At 40.4% G+C, this 24,903-nt stretch overlaps 1 protein-coding gene across 1 annotated transcript in view; it reads right to left on the reverse strand.

Annotated features, from left to right (window-relative positions):
* The window catches only part of LOC147598711 (uncharacterized), a 143,879-nt gene that overhangs the window by 49,967 nt on the left and 69,009 nt on the right, over nt 1–24,903 (reverse strand). The gene's annotated exons all lie outside the window — the stretch shown is intronic.

The raw sequence follows: 24,903 nt of genomic DNA on the forward strand, positions 1-24,903 counted from the left end.
CTAGGCTAATACAGCGTAGAAACAGTAGCAGCAAAAATGTGGCAATGTGGGTTTAATAGCCAGAGTATGCTCTTAGAGTCTTTCAGAGTTTGTAATCTGGTTACTAGCATGTTAAAGATCTCTCAGCTGCATCTCTCTGGCTGTTATTATTCATGCTAATTAGATTAAGCTAGCAGAGATATTTTGCACATAGACCTTAATTTTCCTGGGTGGAGCATGTGTATGCAGGGGACGGTGTGAATAGATATCTTAAGTTCCTCCCAAAGTGCAGATGGGACAGGCTACTTCATGCCAGTAGTGCAGAAGTAAGGAGTTCAGCAGTTCCATGATGGAGCAGCATAGAGCAGCTCATCTTGTAATTTCATGGACTAAGCCCTGGCATTGTGCAAAAGAAAAATCTTAACTGAAATTTGTAAGAACTTTACCATAACTTCTGGATACACGCATCCTTCACATAAAACGAAAGTGGGTAATGTAGTAAAGTAAATGTATGGTTAACTACTCAGGACAGAGTATGGTTAACTACTCAGGAGATGTGGGTTCAGTACTTGGTTTTTCCTGACCAAGCTCAATCACCAGCTCTGTCGCCGTATTCAAATTATTTCCCCTCCTTCTACTTTTTCTTCCCCCCCCCTCACTGTTTCATTCATTCACGCTGTTTCTCTTGACATGTTTTGGACATAGCAAGAGTCCCAGACTCAGTCTGGGATTTTGGGCATGACTGTAGTAGAAACAAACAGTAATTCAGATTTGATATTGTTTCTTGACTACCTGCACTCTCTGCCAATTTAAAAGAGCAATAAAAAAGAGCTTTTATTTTTCTACAGTCTCATGTGTCTCAGGAGACGAGCAGGTGATTAGAACCTTGGGTTCTGTACTGCTCAGAGCAGAAAGTTGCAATTCAAGACTCCTATTGATAACTTCTACCATTGTTTATGGGAAAGCCAGCTCATCCCTGTTCTTCTATATGCCATCATAAGCAGCATTGCACAATAATTCAAAATTTGTGCATGTTGCAAACAGGTGTGAACATTTTCTGTCCAACATCCACAATGGCCCTGTAAGCTGAGTTTGGAAATGACTTTACGTGACAGCAGTGGAACAGAGAAAGGCTAGTCCTGGACTATTAGTCATTGGCTTGCTGCTATCAGATTTTACTAACAAGAGGTGGCACTGGTATCTTGTTGTTCTGAAACTACTGGGAAGTCATTAGCTGTGAATCCAAAGCCAAAACCTAATACATTCCCTTTTAACATCAGCCAAGAGATTGTGATTAAAAAACATGTATAATTAAAAAAGATTTAACAGGAAACTGAAGAGAACCTCTAATCAGTCTAACCCTGGGCTTTATTCCACAGAGAAAATAAACCAGAAAAGCTTTATCCTTGCTATGTTCTAAACAGTGTGCATTCAATCTGGTCTCACTAAGTGTCGCAAGTAAGCAGGTGAGGAAAAGAGGGCAAGAAGCAGCAAATGGCTTGGTCCCTGAAGGTACAGAACAGGCTTCCAGGAGAGAAGGAGCGCCCTGTGTCTTTATCCTACCAGAGGCATTCTGCCTGTGGGCGAGGGAGCATCTTCAGCTGCTGTCCCATGAACTATGGTCAGCTCCTGGGAGGGATCGTTTTGCCTGTCAGAGAGACATCAGGGTTAGCTCTGGGGAACAAGATCATTCTGTGTCATTCAAGGGAGGCTCCTCTTTCAGCCCTCAGAGAGAGGGAGGGATCAGCCTTCTGCCCTCCAGTAACCTCCTCCAGCCCAGTGCAGATGCTCTTTGTACAGCCACGTCCCAGTCCTGCAGATGGAAGGATGGGTCAGCCTTCAAGGAGAAAGGAACAGACACAGGCAGAATGGACAAACTTAAGGACAGATTTTAGTTATGAAATAATTAAATATTCCCCTGACTTAAAAGCTTGAAATAAACATGTGGAACCACTAGGTTCAGATCCCGCAAGATAAGGGAGCATGGACCGAGTATGGGTCTGTCTCATTACATTAGTCCAGCACTTAAGGCATATCTCTCTTTCTTGTTTCCGTTACTTGCTTAAAAACCCCAACAACCAGCCCAGATTCCTCAAAAGAATTTTGGAAGAAGCAAAGAAGAGACTGATACTAAGCAGTTCAGCTTAGTATCAACCCTTGCTGTGACTTCCTGAGTTCAGTAAGCTGTGTAGCTCCCCATGAGAGCCAGCCATCGTCACTGTAGCTCAGAGCTGACATGAACAATCCACACTGGTTCAAGCAGAGCGGGCTCCTCGCTGGTGCAAACATTATATGGCAGGTTGCAGGGCATCTACACACTTCTGCGCTGTTTTGTCGTCTTGGTGGCATTCCAGCCTGCTGACTGACACAACTTCAGACGCTGGGTTGGGGTTACCAGCTAGTTAGTCCTCTGTTAAGCTTCATTGTGCAACATGTGTCTAGGATTTATTGCTGGATTTTCATTATCCGCTTGCTAAGATGCATCACTGTGCAAGAAGCAGCTTTTGGGATAGATGGGGAATGATGCTGAAAATAATTTGAAAGGAAAAGAGGGCTAAAATATACTGTTGTGATGTTTCTGAGTAAATAAAGATAAGAGCGATGGAAGCTCCTCTGGCAGGGACATTAGCTGAGCCTCAGCAAATTAGTTTAGCGCTAGAAAATCAACATGGAATGGAAACAATGCATTCAAAGCAAGGATGTGCTTTAACTAGGCACAAAGCCGAAGTTATTTAAGAAAAAGAAGTGGAGTTGGTTCCAGAGCAGCTAATTCATTTCTCCTTATCTTCCCTTGGCAGGGGCTAGCTGCTTAAAGACCACTTGATGTGTGCCTGCTGCTTCTTCCCCTCTCCCCTCACTTGTTTGCCTTGCAGAAAACAAAAATGAGTTCTGTTGCAAATGACTCCAGTTCCCCATGGGCTGCAGAGAAACAGATCGCAGCTTATTGGGCATCTGTGTGACATCCCAGCACTCTGAAGTGCACAGCAGTATTTGCAGTTGCTCTAAGATCAGGTCTATGCTAAAACATTGGCTGGAATACAAATGGCAGGTTTGTTTTTTTCTTTTTCATTACATTTCTGTGTTGGTAAAAGGCCTATTAAACACAGACACAGTGTCATAAAAACTCTTTTCAAGTATAACTTCACTTGCTTAGCGAAACTTAACTGACTACAAATTTTACTGCCTGAATAATTTTTTTTTGTTGTGTAAGCCCATTACAGATTTCAGGGAGATACCGAAAACAACAGGTTTGTTATCTGCAAGGTATAACATATCTTATTCTCTGGTGGTTAAACTATTTTTCTTACCAGTTCATTTAGCAGAGCTGGTGTTATATGGACAGAGATACTAGAGCATCCTGCTGGACCATATTGGCATAAAATTAGTCCTGGTCTATACTGATACTTAAAACAAAGTGGTCCCTGTTTATTATACCGTGTAGCTTCAGTTTCAAAACATGTCAGGGTTGAGGATAGCCTTTGTCAAACTGGGAATCAGGCTGGGTTAACCTTGCAAATAGAATTTCAGCAGCTATTTCAAGTCTCAGCTGTGTAGTCATCAAAAGCTGACCTGGGTAACACTGGTGACTAATAAATGTTCTGTGATAACTTTAAGCTCAGTCCTAATTATCAGTTTAGAGCAAAGCCTCTACTGGTATCCTCTTCCTTTTGGTGATCTGTCAATTTACTGAGGCTACAGTCCTCTTATGCCTTCCTAAATCTAAAAATCAAAGCACTCCTTTATGCCGCCTTCTTCAGTCATTCTGTCACACCATGGTCAACCTTTGTACATCTCTTGCTGCAGCTCTTGTCCAAGCGTGGGAGTGTATACTGCCCAAAGCTGTATAGCTGGGTTTTCCCAGACTCACAGAAAACAGAGGTGAGGACTCTTGCCAGAACACCTCCTGTTTGCTTCCTAGCTATTCCGCCTGGCAGTGTGCCAGTTCTGGGTGATACTTTTTCCGGATGTTTTGCTAGGTTTTTGGAAGAGGTGGAAAAGAGACTGACTCAGTCCATCCCTCCTAGTTTATGCTGAACTGACTACATGTCAGCGCAGATGATGTGAACTCAGCCTCTAGTTTTATAGTTTGGTGGTTTCCAGTGAATTTCCAATAACCTCTCCAAAGACTCTTCTGCATTATTCTGTTCTCATCACTTGTTTTTCTCTATTATTGTCTTTTATTTTGTAATCTCCTGAAACTGGGTACTGATTCTGCTACATTTGTCTAGTAACAAACTGAGTACATTTCCAGAATTAAATAAAACTAAGTATTTATAATCACCTAGGACACAATCCTCAGCATTTTAAGAAAACTAAAGTGGCAGTTACCTTTGAGTTATGAGTTAGAGAACTGATGGATTCTGCTACAAAAGCAGCATCCATGAATGACTCCTCAGTGGAAAATCTGGGTTGTCAGCTTATTGCTAGCATCTGTTACGGCAATGGTGGTGACATTTTAAAATACTAAACCCAGTTGGTAAGTTACTATTTTAGAGCAGATGTATAAATTCAGCACACTTTCATCCAAATCAGAGCATGCATCTAGCAAATTGGAACTTGATGTCAGCAGTAAACATTTGTACAATGGACACAAACACGCAACATGAGAGAGTTCTGTGTCATTCTTTTGGTAACCCAGGCCTGGAGAGGCTAGGGGCAAGAAAACATTTCATACTAGCTTTCTTGACTGAAGAAACAACTTCTTCCCTAGAAAGAGGCCAATATGTACAAACCAGAAACTGACAGTGACCTTGCCATGTGTGGTCTCAGTTAGGCGGTGGTCAAAGAGCTGAACAGCTCATGAGGAATGTGTTTGTTCAGCCCTACAAGTTTTGAAACATATAGACTGGTAAATGTAAGTGAGCATGAAATGTGTTCAGCTATAGGTTAACCTCATGGCTGCAGCTTTTAGTGCCAGGAACACTGAAGAAGAACATTCCTGCCCAGTTACAGCACACCGAAGGGCAGGAGCAACTCAGGCACAGAACAGCAACAAGCAGTACAGTCACAGAAGCCTGGGCGTGAAACAGTTAAAAATATTTGAGTCATGTCTTTTCAAGAATTGAAGGACTAGCTGTGAAAAGTTCTACTGACTTCCAGGGAACCAGGCTGTAAACAACACAGCACAACTGAAGATGAGGACAGTGTAATATATCTGACGGGTATAAATCTTCCACATGGCCAGCATCAGGCGAGGTGCTTGTCAAAAAGGCATCTGCAGCTGTTCCCTTTTCAGGCTGTTTACTCTACAGGAGGATTTACCATCTGTGCAGAAAAACAATGCACACACCAGAAATCAGTGTCTGTCAGATGAAGCCTTGTCTCGTGGCTGAAGCACAGGACAAGCAGTCAGGAGATTTAGATTCTATTTATTGCTCTCCTAGTGGCTTCCAAAGCAAATAAGGGGAAATCACTGCACTGCTGTGTGTCTTGTTTTCCTCCGAGATACTACTTTACCGTGTTAGTGGTATGAACACCCATTGCTTGTGCTTATAAAGCGCTTTTTCTTCTTGGGATTGCAATGCGAAAGCAGAACTCAACGAGATGTATTTCCACAGAATTTCTAAAGCTTCAGGAACAGCAGGTCAACCTCTCTACTGCAGCAAAGTTAAAGGTCCATATCACCAACAACTCAAAACCAGTCCAGCAGTCACTGTGCTCATCTGTCTGTCAAACAGTATACGGAGGAAGTGATCTTTTAGAGATCATGGAAAGGAGAACACTAGAAATAGTTAACAAAAGAGACATAAAGATCATATTCGTTCAGATGACTCCATACAAATGACCACAAACTTTGGGGAATTTGATATTCTACCCTGAATTTTTCAGCTTGTTATTGGCATTGGCAATTAATAATATTGAAAAGTCAAGGTATCTCTTTACATAATACATTTTCTTCTTTAGGATAAATATTTTAGAGTTTTTTTTTTTCTAAATCAAAGCACTACAGCTGTGCAGGGCTCAGCATTTCATGTCACATTTCTGTGAAAAGCACTCTAGTTTGCTTAAATATGTCAAGAGTTTGCTGAGTCTCTATCAAAATTATGAAGGAGACCCTGGGTAGGTCTTCACTGATAACACTTTTCTGAAGCCTAACAATATTGCTTAATAAAATGCATTTATGGAGCAAGACTGAGTATGTGTGATGAATACTGTCGCTATTTCCAGCGGTACACCTTGGTAGGATGCATGTTGAGTTATGTTCCTCTATGGCACTTAAGAAAAAAGCTTTGTCCCACTAAAATTAACACAGTTGCCAAAGTACTGTAGTATTATAATTCATATTTTCTGAATTTTCTACCTTCCACTGGATAACTGTGTGATCAGTTCTACTCCCTTCCTATCTCAATGTGGTTGACTGTATATATAAGGAAAACAATCTAGCAATTTTTGTGTTTCCTTTTAATTGTTCTGTTGTTATTGGGTCCTAAATGATCTTGTTTTTGTTTTTCCTGGTCTGTAATGAGTCACTGGCTTATTTAATTTAATTTTATTGTAATTGTTATCTTTTCGTTCTTGTTTTTTTTCCAGTCAGTTACTCATAAGACCACAAGATATAAACAGGACACTGTTACTTGGCCAACTTCTGAGGGCGATTTTTTTCATTGATCCAAAGCAAGTTACTGAATGGTCCTCACTTCCTAAGAACTTTCACCTCAGTCACTGTATATTTTCCCACATGTCATGTTTCTGTGATCCTCATGTCTTCCAACTAAAAGAGATCCGCTGGTCTGATTTGGTTGTTCTTTGGAAGCTTTCTTAGGCTTTCTAATCATGCCTGATCCAAAACTTTTTTGTGGAAATTTTAGTGATAGAAAATCAAGTTTAATTTTACATAATTTCTTTTGCATCAGATATATTTTGCCAAAAAAAAATGGGTTTCAGTTGAAAATTTGGAAGAAATAGTTATCCAGTGAAATGCTAAATTTTCCTTTGCCATCTACTGCATTTTCATGCTAACTTCATCTTTGGCAGAGTTTTCTGAAATTATTCTTTCTTGCTAGACTTCTTATCTTTAACCTGATTTCCTAAGGAAATTCCTAAGGATTTATGTGGTTGTGCTATGTTTGTATATGTTACATACATGTGTCTCTCTATCTATCAGTTGTTTATAATTTTGAACCAATGGGCAGCTAAATCTGATATAAAGACACAGGTCTAAATTATTTTAAGATTTTGTGTTTCAGCATAGTAGTGTTTAGAAAAGAGATTTTATTAATGCATCTATGAAGGGAAAAGCTTCAGTAGAAGTGACCTTGTATTCAATACCACAGAAAGCAGATGAGAAAGAACAGTAAATGGCCAGCTATGGGAAAATCTCACAATGGAGTTCACACCCGTCAGAGCACACATCACAAAGGCACAAAAAACCAAGATTAATTAGTTCTGCTACTTTTTGTATTTTGTTTCCTATGAGGCTAGAAATCCTAGGAAAATATGAGACTGACTGCTTATAAATGTGCAACATGTTTGATTAGAATTGGTTCATATTTTGGGGCAAATAAATTATGTAGTGCTTTTGTTTAAGGTGATCCGCAGCTCTGGAGCTGCACCCCCCTTACTGGTACCCAGAGAACTAGTAGACTTATAAAGACTTAGAAAGCCTAAATTTATGTCAGCATGCCTTCATTTCCCCCGTTACCTATGCCACCCAAGATAAAAGTAGTTCAGAGGTCCCTATAAATGCCACAACTACACCTTCCAGTCACAGCTTTAGACATATGCTAAGATCCAAATTGTCTGGCATGAAAAAAAAATCTCTTTTGCATATCTATTTGCAGCTTTTACATGAAGTAAGGCTTATGGAGTATTCTGTAGTGCCACAAAACTTCAACAGCCTCCACAAATAATCTACATTAGACTAGAAATTATTGATACAGATGTCACAGAACTACTACAGATATTAGCCATTGTCCTGCAACATTCAACAGATTGGGTATGCCATGCTTCAAAAAGCTTTTCTAATGAGGAACCTTCGAGTAGCCATTACAAGCGGTGGCTAATTCTAGGCAAAGGCTTTGATAAACTCCAAGCGGTGTGGAAGTGGACTTAAAGATCAATACCAGAGTGATTTTCTCTGAGTCAGCAATGAGCCAGCCCATCTTCTCACAGTAGGACGTACCAGGATGTTTGGAATGCCACCCATAGGACAAGAGGTCAAGCTGAACTTCTGACCAGTGTGATCACTGAAAAATTTGTGGCTGCTTTTGCAAGAGTTAACACCAGTTAACAGAAGTCAGATTCCAGCTTGGGTAATTCCATTTCGCCTCTCTAAAATTCCCCGTTTATTTCAAACAGATGCAATATTTTTTAACTTCCTCCATTAAAGACTGCCAAGTAGTTTTGTATGTTTTGTTGAGGACTTGCTGTGTTTTACCCCAAAGGTAGCTACAGCACCCAGTGAATGACCCAGTGTAGAGCTTTGGTGCATTCAATACTATTTGTGGGGAAAATTTTATTCTTTCTATTCATATGCAGAATTGCTAAACATTGTCATACAGAGCTGTGGTTTGTAGCAAACAGCCACAAACAGCTAGCTTCTAAGCTAGCACTTAGAAGATTTTATCCCATGGACAGATCAGCAGAGTATGAGGCAGACCTGACCTCTAGTTCTAGCTCTTCTGTTTATCTCAAGTAGCAACTTGGTCATGTTCCTTCACTTTCTAGTAAAGCCAAACAGCACCTTAATTTTACTTCAGAATAAGTTGGCTTGGACCCTTAATTTCTGTGCCTCAGTACTCATTAGTAACAGTGGAACAACAATGCTCATTAATGTATCATTAATATTTACTACAATGGATGCTTTATGGTCACTTTCAAAGGGAGATGAATTCCTGTTTCCCATTTCTTCTGACATATATAAATTGATGAATGAACAAATTGATCAATTTATACCATATGCAGTGCTAGACAACTCAGTGCTTGATGGCAGTAAAAGGAAACACAGAAGTAAAGCCAGAAACACTAATTAAAAGCATGTTCAGTGAGACAGAACTGCAGCTTGGTCTTAACGAGTGTGCAGTAGAGATAATGTAAAAGCAATTACTTTAGCAAAGGCAATTTACTGAAAAATTGTTTTTTACTGTGCACTAACTTATTCAGTTCACGGGCTTGCTGCCAGGAAACAGAGCCAATTAGTGCCACTTACTATGGGGACACTGAGATGTGGCCATCTGCCTGCTGACACCCACCCCGTGTCTTTTCACCACGCCACACGATTTCTCTGTGTCGATATGAATACTCTTTCCAACCTCTCCTCAGGAATATGCATGGATATGGCACCTGTCATCCTGACTGATAACCCTGCACATTACTACCATAATAAACTAATCTAGAATTTCTATCTCTTTTTTTAACCATGATGTGCGACATGCCTACATGCCAGGCTTTACAGTAGTATGAGACCTATTGGTGTAAATCTAGCATTGCTGCACTGATTTCTGAATTTCCATCAGTATAACTGAGGCAAGAATCTGACCCTTTGATCATGATGCACTTCTTCTCAGATTGAAGTAAACCTTACAGTTTACCAACAAACTGGAAAGGTAACTGAAAAGTGTAAATGAAGGCTGTACTCAGGTATCCTTATCAAGGAGACCTCTGAACTAGCAGTGACATAAAAATCAACTGGAAGAAAAGATAATTCTCAGTGCTTTTTCTGCCATTCATAGGATTTCTAAATTCAAGTAACACTCACAAAGTTTTTATTAAAAAAGTAAATGTGTAGCCTTTTGGTTGCAATTCAAGTTCTAATAAAACTGTTTATTGAACTCCTTGACCCCTTCCTGGAATCTGCTTGAGCTTCCCAGAACTTTGTGTCATGTGGTTCTCAGTCATTAATAACTAAGTATGACACAGCAGTTTAGACGCACAGCAGCCTTTTCTCCGTGCAAGCAGGCGCCAGGGCAGAGCTCAGAGAACACAAACAGCTCAGCCCCGGCTTCAGGATCCAGTCCCAGAGCAGCACTGCTGTGATGCAGCAAGCAAAAAAGCAAAAAGGGCAAAGGCAGGAAGTGATTCATCTACAGTACAACGTGCGGGACATGATCAAAAAGATCCCAGCATTCAGCTGGGACAAGTACAGTACTGAGCAAAAGGCTCTAGGCTCCATCCTGGATATTAGATCCATCTCCCACTCTGTTTACACTGAAATACTCCTCCAACAGCCAGCTGTGCATTAAAAGCATCGTCTGGTGCTAGAGAGGGTCAGTGAATCGAAAGACCTCTTAATACATGGCTGATCTATTCTGTCCACCCACTCATTTACGTTTATATAGCCCTTCTGGCATTTGCCTGGAAATCTTTGGCTTTCAAACTAGAGATCTCTCCAGCAGTTCTCCTCCAGCTTTTGGACTGCTTTCCTGTTCCTTTAATCTATTTAGCGATTTCCCTGCCAGTTCCCAACCCCTCAGCCCTCCTGTCCCGTCCCAGCCCCATGGCTCATTAATCATCTCTTCTTATGACAACTGGACTGTAGCTAAGAAATTCTGAGTGTCAGTTTCCAAATGGCAGAGCTGTTGTGTCTGCTGCAGCAAGATACGTTCCAGGTACATTCTGCCTCACCAATTATAAGCTCAAAAGAAAAAAAAAAGGGAAGGGATATTGCTGTATGGAGAAGCTAATCACATTCTAGTGTGAGATGCTGCGCTTCAGCTACAGTGGGATGAATGAAACTTATTGTGAATTGATTTGAAAGTCACATCTTTGCCAAATTTGGATTTAGTAACACATATACATTCCCTCTAAACCAACGAAAAAAAGCTGTATGGAACTCTGGGGAAAAAGAGTTCAATTTTGATCGCGTTCCTTGTGTTGTCCATCATTGTAATTTCACTGGAGTGGCTGAAAACTTGCTGTAGGAACTTGGGTGGTGAGGGAGAAGGAGAAGAGAAAATGGAAATCTCAAATTAGGTGGGAAGTAATACATTAAAGCAAATTATGATTTTTTTTTGTTGTTGTTGTTGTTCCTATTTGTGTCCTAAGCTGCTTCTACTTACTTCTGTCTGTCCCTCTCCATTGTATTTACAATGCATATTTTCAAACACCCTTGCTCTGCATACTCACTTCAGTTAAAGATCATTTGTTAAAGAAACAGAGAGTTTATCCCTGGAATAATCTCTCCAGCACCTGAAGTTCCTTATTACCTACTACTCCAAGCATCAGGCATGCTTTGACAGAAACACAGTGCAGGTATGCCATTTTCAACAACAACAAGTCTACAGAAAGAAAAACATTTGTCTGCAAATCCAGTTCTCCCTCTGGGGAGAGAAGGAGACACTGAACTGTATGTGGCAGGTCTGATTTGTGTTGCTTTATGCAAGGCTGGAAGGTGTTCAGAAAGTATGGTGATGGTACTGGTTTTGACATACTCAAGAAAGGACCCAGAGAAATAAAGAGAAATAAAGGGCTCATCGAGATGATGAGAAATTTAATATTTTCACATATCTAACTAAGTTAATTTAAAATAAGTCAAAGCCTCACTGTCTTATCTGTTCTACTGTTAACTGATGTTAGCTAACGCATTCCACATCCTGGTCTAGACAAAGCCTAGAAGCAAGGAATTCAAGGGAATAACACATGGAGTAAAGACTGTACCAGAGAGAAGAAATGAAGGGAGACACTGTGAGAAAAGAAGCACAGACAAAGAGGAAGACAATGAAATGGAAAAAAATAATACTATCTTTATAATGAACAGGACCAGCTGAGCTTTCGAGGGTGCTCTTTTTCCTAATCCATAACACATGCTTCTTCTTAACTCCAGTTATGTGTTTGTTTATTTGTTGTGTGTTTTTGTGAAATGAATCACCCTTAGAAAAAACCCATGGATTTAAATTACAGAGAGCAAAAATCTCATTGTACGTCAACTACTTTGGCAAACCCCATAGGTAGTTCAAGAGGAAAAGCTACTTGGGAATTTTCCGATGAAGAGTTTCTCTGTTTTTTTTTTTTAAAGAAAAATTACACTATGTTAACCTGAAACTTTTCATGGGAACATGGCATTGGAACTGTCCTATTTTGTATAAATATTAAATATGCATTGATCTTGGTCTCCCACATCCCACACAAGTACTCTGACCATTGTGGCTCAAAATTATATCTTTATTTAGGTCCAGTGATCTACTGAATTTCTAATCAAAATAGATTAGCACAACAGGAGAGCCCTAAGGCAACCACTGGTCTGGTGATTAATACCCTCACATTAGACTTGGGGTATAAGTTCTACTTCTGGGTTTGACTTATGAAATCTCTCACATCTCAGCTAATTGTCCTAGCTACTGGGCTATTAATTAGTTTGGGGTAATGCTTGCATATTTTTCAAGGACAATTTGAGAAGGTAATCATTTTAACCCAGTGTGGAGAAGAAAATATTTTAAGAGCATTAAAATTTTAATTTAATTTAATTTAATTTAAATTCCTTCCCCAACTCTGTTCAAGAAATGTGTAAAGTACAAATTTCATGTGATGCACCCATTCCTCGTAGGCAGTAACTTGTTTTGTGTGGGTTTGTGTTTGCCAGGTTTGATGTGTCTGTGCTGCATGCATTTGTCTGTAGATCCAGCATGTGGAATACGTGCCCAGGTATTTGGGAACTGTGTTGTATGTAATGCATAGTTCTTGCAGTGTGGGTTATATTCTTTGTGTTCCTTTGTATATCGATGGCATCAATGGCATTTTAATATCACCTTGACATAAACTAAAGTCATATTTAGCTAATCATGATTTGGACTGATTAGCTGGACTAGGCTTCTTCCATTGGCCCCTTATTTTTCTTGGGCTCTCACGGCTTTGGCACATAGAACTTGGAAATAAGAATTAAAAACATATGACCAATTGGCATGAGTTTAAGTGGTGAACAGTGACAGCTTTGTTAGATAAAGTCATTTTTGGCACTTCCTAATGAATGGAAATTAGTAAATACGAAGTACCTGTATGTAAGGGCACCAAAACATCCCTCATATTTCTGCATATCTATCATAAACAGAAAAAACATCTGGAGAAAATCTTCACATTTCATTTTGCCTTTTAAATGTCACATGTAAAAATAAGTACAAACACATCCTTCTGTCCAGTATCCTTGCCCTGATGATGTGAAACAAGCAATAAAACAGCAAGTATGAGGTGTAACCAATACTTCTCTGTTCTGAAACCCTACTGAATAGAAGAGTCTGTCTGCCACCTCAGCTTACCAAAGAAGAGTTCTGTCCAAACGCTCCAGGCCCTCTCTATCCAGAAGCAACAGGCGCCTAAAGTTTACTTGGAGTCACAGAAATGTATGTGGGAATTGAAAATAAAGCTTGATCAAACAAATACTAACTGGTAGATAACAATGGTAATATTAAAACTGAAATTAAAATAAGTAAAGATACTTTTCCGCCGTGTTCTGGGGGAAAAAATGTGTTAGGTATGTATTGAGTTTGGAATATGAACAGTGATGGATTATTGGATTACATCAGCAATGCCCAGTCTCTTGGTGACGGTGGTTCCTACTGAAAGCTCTTGAGGACAGTAAGCTTTGATCCTTCATGACCAGCTGGCCAGACATGTTTTCGAGTGACTGAAATGGAAACACTTCCTTGTTACATTGGTGAGTGGCTGGTCTGTCACAATATGAGAGATGTTCTGGTCATATAACCTAACCAGAGCATTACTGTTACATTATCAGATGCAAGGGACAACTGTATTCTGGTCATATGACAGAGACATCTCCCATCATTTGACAGAGAAAATGTAGCAGAGAACAGGCTGAAGATCACTCGAGTTAGGCACCGGGCTCATGGTCTTCTCCCTGACCACATGTGTCCTCTGGAGAAGAGGCAGTAGGAAGTAGGCAACAGGGCACAGGAAGTGTTCAGGAAATTTCACTTAACAGTTAAAATCTCTACATGAATGAAGACTTGAGCCTGTTTTGCTTCAAACAATGTTCCATTCAAAGTATGACTCAACTCCTGGGGCCTGATCCAAAGCCCACTAAAGACAATGAGAGTTTTTCCATTGACTCGAGCAGTCTTTGGATGAGGGCCTTGATCCTGATCCTGAAAGCCTGATTCACATGAGGAAGGCTACACAAAAAAAGATCAAATCCATAAATCCTTGTTGTGATTGTATCCAATCCTTTCCTAGATAAGTATTCCAAATTAGATCAGTGAACCCAATTTAGTCTGATTGTCTGCTCAGTATCCTGAACTTCACATAACATTTAATGATCGCAGGGATTTAGAAGGATAAATCCTTGGTGCTACACTTCCGCACAAGTGTTCATGTTTGCAGAGCTGATAAACTGTTTTTCTTCCCTCTTGACTTTATTTTGTCTAGGAGTGTTATCAGAATGTAATTAATGAATCCTTTATTATAGACTTCAGTATATGCTACACAGTTCACCCTAAAGCCTAAGGTCCAGTTATACCTAAAAGTGTCATCTTCGTTACAGAAAGCTAAGGTGCTCAAACTGTAATGCAGGTGAAATAAGTAGGAGTTACTTTTAGTAGCTAATGCTATCACATGTTGGTTTTTGAGGGCCAGGTTTTTTTTTAAGTAGAAAAGGTATAAACTTTTTCAGCCACTTTGGAAGATAAACCTTATTTGTTTGAATAAGATGTCTTTAAACCCCAGTATTCAACCATAAAAGAAGAGAAAGCCCACGCAATGCAATAATTGGGCTTTGCAACTTCCTCTACACAGGCTGAATTTTCAAAGCAAATGCCATCTGAAATGATTTTATAAATTCCTATCCATTAGTCTGTATACAAACATACTGTCCAACTGTAACTCCTTGACTGGGCGGTTATCTGGTGTGGCACCTTGCTTACAAATACACAGCTGGAGAGCGCAGTGTACATCAAAATCTCTTGGATGCTACTAATCATAGTCTCAACTCAGCATGTTTGGCTTGTGCCTGACGAAGCTTTTCACAGAAATACTGTTAGCCCTTTTCTTCAGCGCACGCTATATGGTATGTAAATAATATTTGATTGTCCCGCTGGAGTTACAACACAAAAAATTTCTTTTACTCATATGTTTTATATTAACTTTACAAGGGAAATACAGTATATGGGGAAAATATTTTTTTTTTGCTTATATAACCATGTCTACACCGTGGCTGCTGCCACAGAACTATTTCGGTTAACACAGAGAATGCTATGGCCTTGGTACAACTGGGGTCCAATGTGACCAAGAGCACAAGCAATACAGTAAGGAGTGCTAATGAGGGGAATGGAGATCCAACAACTCCTTTATCTCCACATTCAGCCTTGCAGAAAATCTACTTGGGTGACTTCTGTCAAAGCTTTACCTTGTAAAGCTATGCCACTTCATTTTTAAGCACAGTCAAAACCTCAGATTGCCTCACAGAACTGAGTGCTCCGGGATCCATAAATGTAATTTTCCAGGACAATCCTTGACTTTTGTTTCAGTCTGTTATTTCCCACTTAATACCCACAGCTTTTTAATTGGTTATTATTATTTCTTATTACATTTGAAAATTTTAAGAGTCTCTTAAGAAGCAAAAAAGGGGACATAATGAAAGAAAAATGTAGAGAATAATCCAAATCCAGTGTGACTTTACAGATGCGACAGACATTGATTCTTGCCCTTGGGGAGGGAGACAGGAAGCTGTGGTGGGCCAGAGCTCTCAGCCATCATTTGAGTGCAAAATATTCCCTTAGGACTAACTTTGTAAAATACAGTCACACAATAACCATTCAGTAGCTCCTGCACGCAAACTCTGTGACGTAGAGTGCACTGTTTCTGTTTTTAAGTTAGGATGATCTCTTACATTATTTTGATGCCAGTGCAATGGACATTTATTTACTTGATGTAAAAACAATCATTGACCTGCCACATGGCTTTAGGCAAGTTACTTCTGTGTGCTGGTTTTAATGTTCTGATAGCCTTTCAGACACTTAGTTCCTCTTCTAATGATAGATAAAGGTATAAACAGTGATGACAAGAAAAGGAAAAGATGCAATCTGAGTACTGTACGTGGAGACTGAAGAAAGTAATACAACACAATCAATTTTAAAACAGCATTGGCACCCAGACTTGATACAAAATCAGACTGATTTTATATGTATGGTTTCTTTTGCATGCCATTTTGAATGTTTAGCTCTTTTGATTGTTTTGCTAGGTCATAGAATCATAGAATGGTTTGGGTTGGAAGAGACCTTTAAAGGTCATCCAGTCCAACCCCCCTGCAAGAAGCAGGGACATCTTCAACCACAGCGGGTTTCTCAGAGCCCTGTCCAACCTGGCCTTGAACGTTTCCAGGGATGGGGCATCCACCACCTCTCTGGGCAACCTATGCCAGTGTTCCACCACCCTCATTGTAAAAATTTTTTTCTTTATATCAAGTTTGAATCTACCTCCCTCTGTTTTAAAACCCTTGTCCAGGTAGATGACATCAGTTGGTTGTCTCTTGTCCACCAATGCTGTAACCCCATCATAGAAGGCCACCAAATTGGTCAGGCACGATTTGCCCTTAGTGAAGCCGTGTTGGCTGTCACCAATCACCACCTTATTTTCCATGTGCCTTAGTATGGTTTCCAGGAGAATTTGCCCCATGACCTTACCAGGCACAGAGGTGAGACTGACCGGCCTGTAGGTCCCCAGGTCTTCCTTGTTTCCCTTTTTAAAAATGGGGGTTATGTTGCTCCTTTTCCAGTGAGTGGGAACCTCACCCTCAGACTGACACAACTTCTCAAATATGATGGACAACAGCTTGGCACCTTCATCCACCAGTTCCCTCAGGACCCACGGATGCATCTCATCAGGTCGCACAGACTTGTGCACCTTCAGATGGTCTCAAACCTGCTCTTTCGCTACAGTGGGCAGTTCTTCATTCTCCCAGACCCTGCTTTTGCCTTCTGCGGTTTGGACAACGCAGCTAGAGCACTGGCAAAGACTGAGGCAAAAAAATAATTGAGTACCTCAGCCTTCTCCGTGTCCTGGGTAACCAGGTCTCCTGTTTTCTTCCGAAGAGGGCCCACATTCTACCTGGTCTTCCTTTTATCCCCGACATACCTAAAGGAGCTTTTCTTGTTGTCCTTGATGTCCCTGGCCAGATTTAATTCCGTCAGGGCTTTAGCCTTCCTTACCCTGGCTGTTTGGACAACCTCTCTGCACATAAAGATGGCTTTACTACATCCTCATCGGTACAAAATTTTATATGCTATACTAAAGACTTAACTATAGCTTATCATCATTAGACTTAAGGACATGCACAGACAGTTCCTTGAATGCCAAATCTCCTACTCAGCGGGCTAGGTACAACAGCCAGACACACTGTATAGTATCTCTGAGATATCCTGATCATACTGCTGATTAAAGTTCAAGCTCGCCTTCAAAATACAGCTTTGAGACTGAGATGTCACTTATCATGAAGAGCAGATCTCTAAAATCAGAAATGGGAAGATAAGGAGGACAAGACTGGAAAGCACAAAGGGTCTCCCAGTGACTCCCGGTGCTGGAATGACACTAGCCTTGAACAATCCAAGATAGGTGACTTGATTATAAAAAGGGTAGTAAACAGGAAGAGATCATGGAGGGAAAAAAAATATATAAGTCTCAAATAAGACTTATACAGAAATCCCATGCACTAGTTGCTGTTAATAGTTAGCGTCTGTGTGACACATTCACACCATAGCAGGGTGGGTGGGGTTGGGTTTTGATCATTGCCTGATTGACGTTAATGACATTCTTCCAATGGCTGTGGCTTTCCTCATACCACACCCAGGAGGGGTAAGAGGCACATTCCTCCTGAGTATTAATGTGAAAAAATGTATTTTTAGTCAAGTTGTTAAATGATGCCAGGTGTTTTCTCTGGTTGTCTTAACTAATCTAGCATAGTCAAAGCTCAGCCTGCACTTCCCAGCAATGTGTAACAGCTCTTGAGATTGCACCAGCTATCTGTTTTCAATCCGAGTCCAGCTACTAAATTGATTATATTCATCCCTGTGATAATGCCTCCTATGCAGTGGAAGACAGCAGCATCTGCGAGCGTGGATACGAGCCCAGCATAGTATTGTGAATTGTCGTGTTTATTTGTGTTGCCTAGAAGCCCCATCTACAGATCAGGAGCCTGTGTCCAGACATAAAACAAACGCATTGCACTTTCCATGGAAGGGTTATTTACCTCTGTTGCTTTTGTTCCGTCTGCCCTGAAAAGTCTTACTTCTGCCAGTGAAAAAAGCACCAAAAATGGAAACAGCAGCGTAAGATCTGAAGTAGTCACCCAGTCCAGATTATCAAAGCATTTTGCAAAATTGAAATCTTGTAACAAGATAAACTCTGAGTTTCTGAGTCCAGTTCCCAAGGCCACTGAAAACCTCCAAGTAACAGCAAAAAAAAAGAATCCTAACGTTCTTCACAACATAAGAAGTCCATACAAATGCACTGCTTGTTTTGAAAGTGAAAGTTGACCTTTTCAGATGCTATGTACCTAAATAAGAGGTCACACTGCCGTGCTGAACACTCAGCAGATCCAGGAAAGCTAATGGTAAGTGCTAAAGCTCAGAATTCCTTAAAATCACAATCTTTCTGTGTTAGGCCCCTAATTTTAGGGATTTCAGTTTATGTATAATTGATTCACGTCACACCTAAATTCAATAATGGCAAGGAATCTAGCAAAATCAATGTGCTGAAGACTTCCAGAGACGGTTTCATAACAGCCCTGTAGAACGTCTGTGAAACCCATATGCCATGGTATCCACGCTAGCTCTGCTACTATAACCATGGCGAGGCCGGTGCTTGCGTGTTCTGTCCTGTTCTCTTTTCCACCCTTACAATATCTCATTAGGATCAGTAACAACCCTACAGAAGCGAAATGCAGACTAACCTGGGTTGTTCCAGTGTCTCCAAACACGTGGCACAGCAGAGAGCTGCACACGTGGAGGAGGAGGAGGGATGCCTTTCTCTTTTCTCCCTTGTGCACACAGAGGTGATGGCTTAGCCCACACCTGACCACCCCCAGCAAAGAAAAGGTATGGGCGCTTTGAATCAGAGACTCAGAAAGTACCAAGTCCCATACAGACGCCTGCACAGACCACAGACCACCGTCATGTAGCTCTTGGGTTTAAACTCATTTCACACTGACAGGTACATCGTTATGTATGTACACAGCTAAGAATCTTTCAGGTATAGAAACTCCTTCAGGATCTGAAAACCTGGCTAAGAGTGAGAGTGCAGATCTATTTATAGCAAGGTTAATAGCTGTGTAAACATATAGAGGAAAATAAGACAAATATTTACATTAATTGGAATATACTCTGAAAAGTGAGATTAAATAGTGAAAAACTTTCATATAGATATTCTGGATTAATTTCCTAGATAATATTTTCTAGAACAGAGATCTAAATCAGTCTGTTGACTGTCTACTTCCAAATTTTGCAAGAGAATTTTTTTTTTTCCATTTCCCTGGTGACCCAGTCACGTATGCATTTTCTCAGCATTACAACAGTGATTCCTTCCCAGTGATGGTTCTAGCCTGCACTTTTTATTAAGGCTGAACATTGAGGCTCAGAACGTTAATCACGAAAAGAACAACAACAGAATAGTGGTTGCTTCCAGAGCAGTGAAGCTGCAGATCAGCTGCTGAGGACAAATACCAGGCACAAACAGGCTTCAGAACAGAGTCCTGAAATACTTAAACACAATGTATTTCCCTTTACATAGCCCTTTGAGGTCACAATCTTTTCTAAGACAAAACGTCTTCCATACAGAACACATTCAACATCTATGTCAGGCCCTTCCAGAGGAGACCGGGGATGGGGCACGGGCTTTCGCTGGGCAGGGGGTTCTCGCTGTAAGTAGCCAACTTCACCACGTGACGGAAAACGCAACTTCTGTGCAAATCACTCCAATAAGCAGCTGTTTGCATTTTCAGCTACATTCTATGAGTTGATCATGTTCAATCAATTAAACTAAACTAAAAAAGTAACAGTGGAATTTTGTGTTCATGGAGATATTAAAGAATAAAAAGCAGGTTTTATTATTATTTCTATGCTAGCAGGATCTGCAGATTAGCAAAAGACTGAGGACCATAAAATTACATTTCTTGCACAGAGGCTGTACTAAAGAATTTCAGGCAGCTCTGCTAAGGGTGTAAAAGGACATGCCAGCAGAAGAGAAAAGTAGAATTGCTGAGGGATTATTATCCACAGGTTATAGCTAGGCAAAATGAAGCACAAAAAGTTAAGTATGTAGGAACAGAATACTCTATTTGTAAATGGCCTATGAGTTTTCAGTTGTGCTCAGAATGATCTAGGTCTCAGAAGAACTTCTTATAGAGCAGAACCAGAGCACGGACTTGTGTTTTCAAATCTTTTTTGTTGTATAGGAAGGAAAGACACAGCACACTGAGCAGGTAACTCAGGAAGCCTGTGACCAGAGTGGATTTCCAGCTCTTCTGACATACTCTAGAGTATCTGAACCATAAGAGTATTTTCTCTTTGGGGTCCAGTCAGACAGACTGCTCTCCACTACAGCAATGTGCCACATAAGACTGGAAACAGAAATAATTCACATCCAATCTATACTTCCTGAGCATGGCTTCTCCTCCACACCAAAAAGCTTTCATCTAACATCTTTGGTGGAGTCACTTATAAGCTACATTGATGACAGGAGACTTGGGAGGTTTGTGAACTGCCTCTTCTCATTGCTTTGCAAATCTGAGTCAGTGCAGAAATAAGAGAGACACAGGAAAAAATAGAAATGGAGAAGTGGTTAAGGCATTCCTCTGTGACGCAAAAGGCAGTGATGTCAGAATTCGAGACCACAGACACCTTTGCCAAAATGAATGGGATTCCAGCAGGCTCCAGCTGGTCTCATGGTTTGTGCATTCTGCCTTGTTTCCTGGATACCAGCAATTCCCAGCTGTAAACTGAACAACCATTAACCCCTTCCCTCTTGTGGGTTTCCAGGCAGTCACTCGCAGGGGGAAGTTTTTCCCTTGCTGGTGAAAGATTCCAGTATTTCATAATCAGGCATCTTGTATGAATCAATGGCTAGTTTAAAAATAACCCCTTGACCCTAACTGTCTGGGAGAGCCATCAGAACAATGAAAAAGAGAAGCTTTTATACAAAGCAATATTTCTTATTTGATCCCTCAACTGTTTCCCCGTCCCCTTGATCTCATTCCCCATTTTCCCATGTGACTTACTACCTTTTTCACCTTTCCTGGATCTCATTTCTCCTTTCCTACTTTTTTTTTTTCTTCTTTTTTTTCCTTCCTCCTTCCAGCTAATTTTTTTTTTCTTCCTATCTCTGGAATGAGAAGATGAGGCATGGATTTAGCTCTGAACTTACACTAGGAATAGATCTGAAATGCTGGACCTGACATACAACTCCCAGTAATTTTTGTGAGGGAAAGCATCCAAATTCTTAATCTAGTGGCTGATTCCCTCCTGGCACAAACTGGAAACCTAATTTTGGATCTCAAACCCCTGAACTTCCCGAAAGTAAAAATCTAGGCATGGATTTTTTTGGCTGAACTAGCCCTCCCACTGCTGGGAGTGAACAAGAGTCTGAACTCAGGCCAGACAAAAAAAAAAATCAAACATCTGATTTATTCATCACTACTAATCAAATTGCATTTTAGCTGCACAGGCAGGTCCCACCGCTTTTCTCTCTGGGTACTGACTAAAATAATAGACAGCAATGAAAAACATAACAGACTGAGACATCAAAACAAATCTCATCAACTGAGTACTAATCTTCAGAGCAGAAAGTATGAGTTACTTTGAAAATTGCTATGTGTTTAAGTAGTGAAAAGACAAATTCATTCATGCTTTTATGGTTCATGCATTCAATTTTTTTCCTCTATAATGTGAAAATTGATAATTCTCATGTGGCTGAAAGAGTTCAACTTTAAAAAGAATAATAAAACATGAAATCTGCAAACATTGATCCTGCGACCTCATCTTTTTTGGCATGTGGTTAGGCCACAGTACCAGTGGTTAGATCCCCATTCACAGAACAGGCCTCTCAGCCCTTGCCAGTGTAACACAGGACAACTTTTGTGGAAGTTGAGCATAAAGAAAACCATTCTGGCAATGCTGCAGAGAGTGGTTCTGCCACTGCTCCCCATCTTTCATAAGCCTACTGCAGTCCAGCTCACAATAAGGCTGCAGTATACTGAGAGAGGCTCAGGTTTTTCTTTTCCAACTCGTAAAACACTGCGCACTGGGCTATTTCAGAAGACGAGAGGCAGGAGGCCTTATTCTGTAGAACATTTTATTTCTTCCCACACTACTACATAGATGTATTATTTACCACAAGCTCAATCAGCAGGGAAGTGTCCAGACCCTCAAGTCTTATTTAGAAATAATAAAGGTGAATTTTCCTTCAGTGAGACAGTGATACAGGAAAGAAGGTCAGTAAACTTAGCAAAATAAAGATTGAAAAAGAATATGATTTCTGGCTAGAAATACATCAAGAGGAAAATAGGAAAAGAAGGAAAAGAACAGTTTCAACTAAATATTATTGCTAGTGTAAAAGCAAATTGGTATGAACTGACTACTAATAAAGTAAGGCTGAAAATTAGAAGGCTCCCAACCAATTTAACAATCTGATTCTAGGGCTGTTAAACATGGGAGCAGCAGAGACCAAAAGCCTAGCTTAAGAATAAAACTGTTGAGGCAACGAAAACAATTCTATAACATGATACTTCTGAGAAGGCACTTGAGTCAGCATCCCAGGCAGTCCTTCACAGGCCTGTGTTTCTGAAAGTTTCCCTTTTCTTTTCAGCTGCTTTAGCACAGCAGCAAACATTTCACTTTCATTTCACTTGCAGTAATGTTTTAATTTCTGAGATCCAAGAGGAAGAGGAGAGGTTGTGCCGCAGTCCAGGGGCTAAGACATGAAACACTTGGCCAGTTGGGCTTTTATTCCCACCTCGTCAGTCTCTCAGTCACTAACTTCTTGCATGATCCTTGATCATTCTGTTTCCACCTATTTTGACTCAGTTTATACCAGGTCAGAGCTAAAAATAGATACATATCTTTATTATTTCTACTGTAGCAGTGCTGCAAATCAAAACACTACATTTCCTGTGGTATACAATGCCCATTCTCCAAGGTATTTATTTACTAGGTATACATAAGAAGCAAATATTGGGAGTAAGCACAAGTCAAAAGGAGTTGATCTTGATCAATGTGATGAAGCTCCCTTATTAGTTCTGAAAAAATCTTTGTGGTCTTTGAATACCAGAAAAGTGACACCATTGATACAGGTTAAATTATCTCTACAGGGCTTAAAGATGCAAGCATATGGAACTAATAGTGAACAACAATGATTCTATGATAACTAATATTAAATAGGAAGTTATGATAATGCAAACAGTATAAAAATCTGAATTGCAGACTTATAGGATAATTTAGGTTAGAAGAAACCTCAGGAGGCCATCTAGTCCAACCCTCTCACTTGCAGCAGACCAACTCAAATAAAACTGAATAGAAATGTTCTCCAACAAGACAGTCATGCCAGAATAGGCCTTTTCAATTCTATGACTGCCAAGGAAAGTACAGTCCTGCATGGCCTCAGCAGCTCCTGAGCCAAAGTTTCTGTGATATTCACTGTAATGTTCACACAGACCTCTGGGTTTCCCAGCTTGGTAGAAATTAATTTCATTTGAGTCTTGCTCTTAAATTATTGGTTGTCCCATGATAATTATCAACATGGAACCCCATAGGAAGATGCTGCAAAAGGCCAGTCAGATTAGTAGTATCAAGCTGTGTTAAAGAGCAGCCAGCCTAGCACACCATTATTAGTCACAGCAGAGATTAAGCAAACCTGCTTGGCCTCTTTCCCCTTTGCTTGTACCGATGTTCACAGATAAACCTGTGCGGGAGAAGCTGGAAAGAACTGAATGTCCTGTGGGAGCTCTTATCAAGACCAGGGAGTGAACAGCGAATAACCACTCAGCAAGCCACCTTCTAAGTTAAAAAAGCAGCTTGTTGTTTTAAAGTATGTTAGTCATCAACAAATTGGCTGGAATGTTCTTCATTCCCTCCGTTCCCCCTCTCCAGTCTCCCTCTGCTGGGATTAGCTAGCTGGTTTTCCTCATGGTGTTTTATAGACAAAAAAAAAATCTTTTGCCTGTTTTTAGAATCTTACTCGTGTCATCTTATTTGGGAGGCTAACATATGTTTGTTCTAACATATGTTTGTTCTTCCTCCTTTGAACTGTGAGGTCTTGTGACAGGGACTTTTTCTCATCCAGTCTTTGTCCAGCACCAGCACAACCATCTTCATCAGAGCCTCCCTCCGTTCCTGGCACACAAACAGTAACTCCAGGCTACGCAGTATTTGCTGTGATTCTTCACCACTGGAAACAGACTCCTGCCAGCCAGAACCTAATCAGAAAAGGCCACCATCAAGGTCAAGCCAGGGTGTCTCAGGAGATGTCTGGCTGAGATATGGGACAGAGTTCTCCTGACTATGCCCTTCTCTCTACATTCTCACTTGTGCACAAAGATGCAAAGATACATTTCCCAATATAACACAGAGTCACTTTTTTTTTTCACATTTCTGTTATTTGCAAACAGTAGTGCACATGATCTACAAAGGATTTATTGATTGAGGCCTCTCTTAAAAAGTGTGAGAGCCAAGCTGACCACAAACAGCGGAACAGTCCCTATCCCACTGCACTGCCATTACTCCAGTAACAGTGATTCCAGTATCACCTTTGCTATTCCCAATTCATTCTGGCTTCAACTCCACAGCAGTAACGTTTTCTAGCCTTAATTTTTCTTTACAATTCCCTTCCCCTCTGACCTTCTTCAAGTTGAAGGAAGAAGAAACTTAAGACTCATTTTCTTCTGTATTCTATCAGGATGCCAAGATATCCTATATTGTTAGCAATTACTATTAGTAATCATCTGTAATTTTAGAAGTACACATGGTTTGCTTAGCAAGTACAAAACACGGAATTGGG

Source organism: Chlamydotis macqueenii, chromosome 16, assembly GCF_036417535.1.
Source record: "Chlamydotis macqueenii isolate bChlMac1 chromosome 16, bChlMac1.mat, whole genome shotgun sequence".
Taxonomy (NCBI): Eukaryota; Metazoa; Chordata; class Aves; order Otidiformes; family Otididae; genus Chlamydotis; species Chlamydotis macqueenii.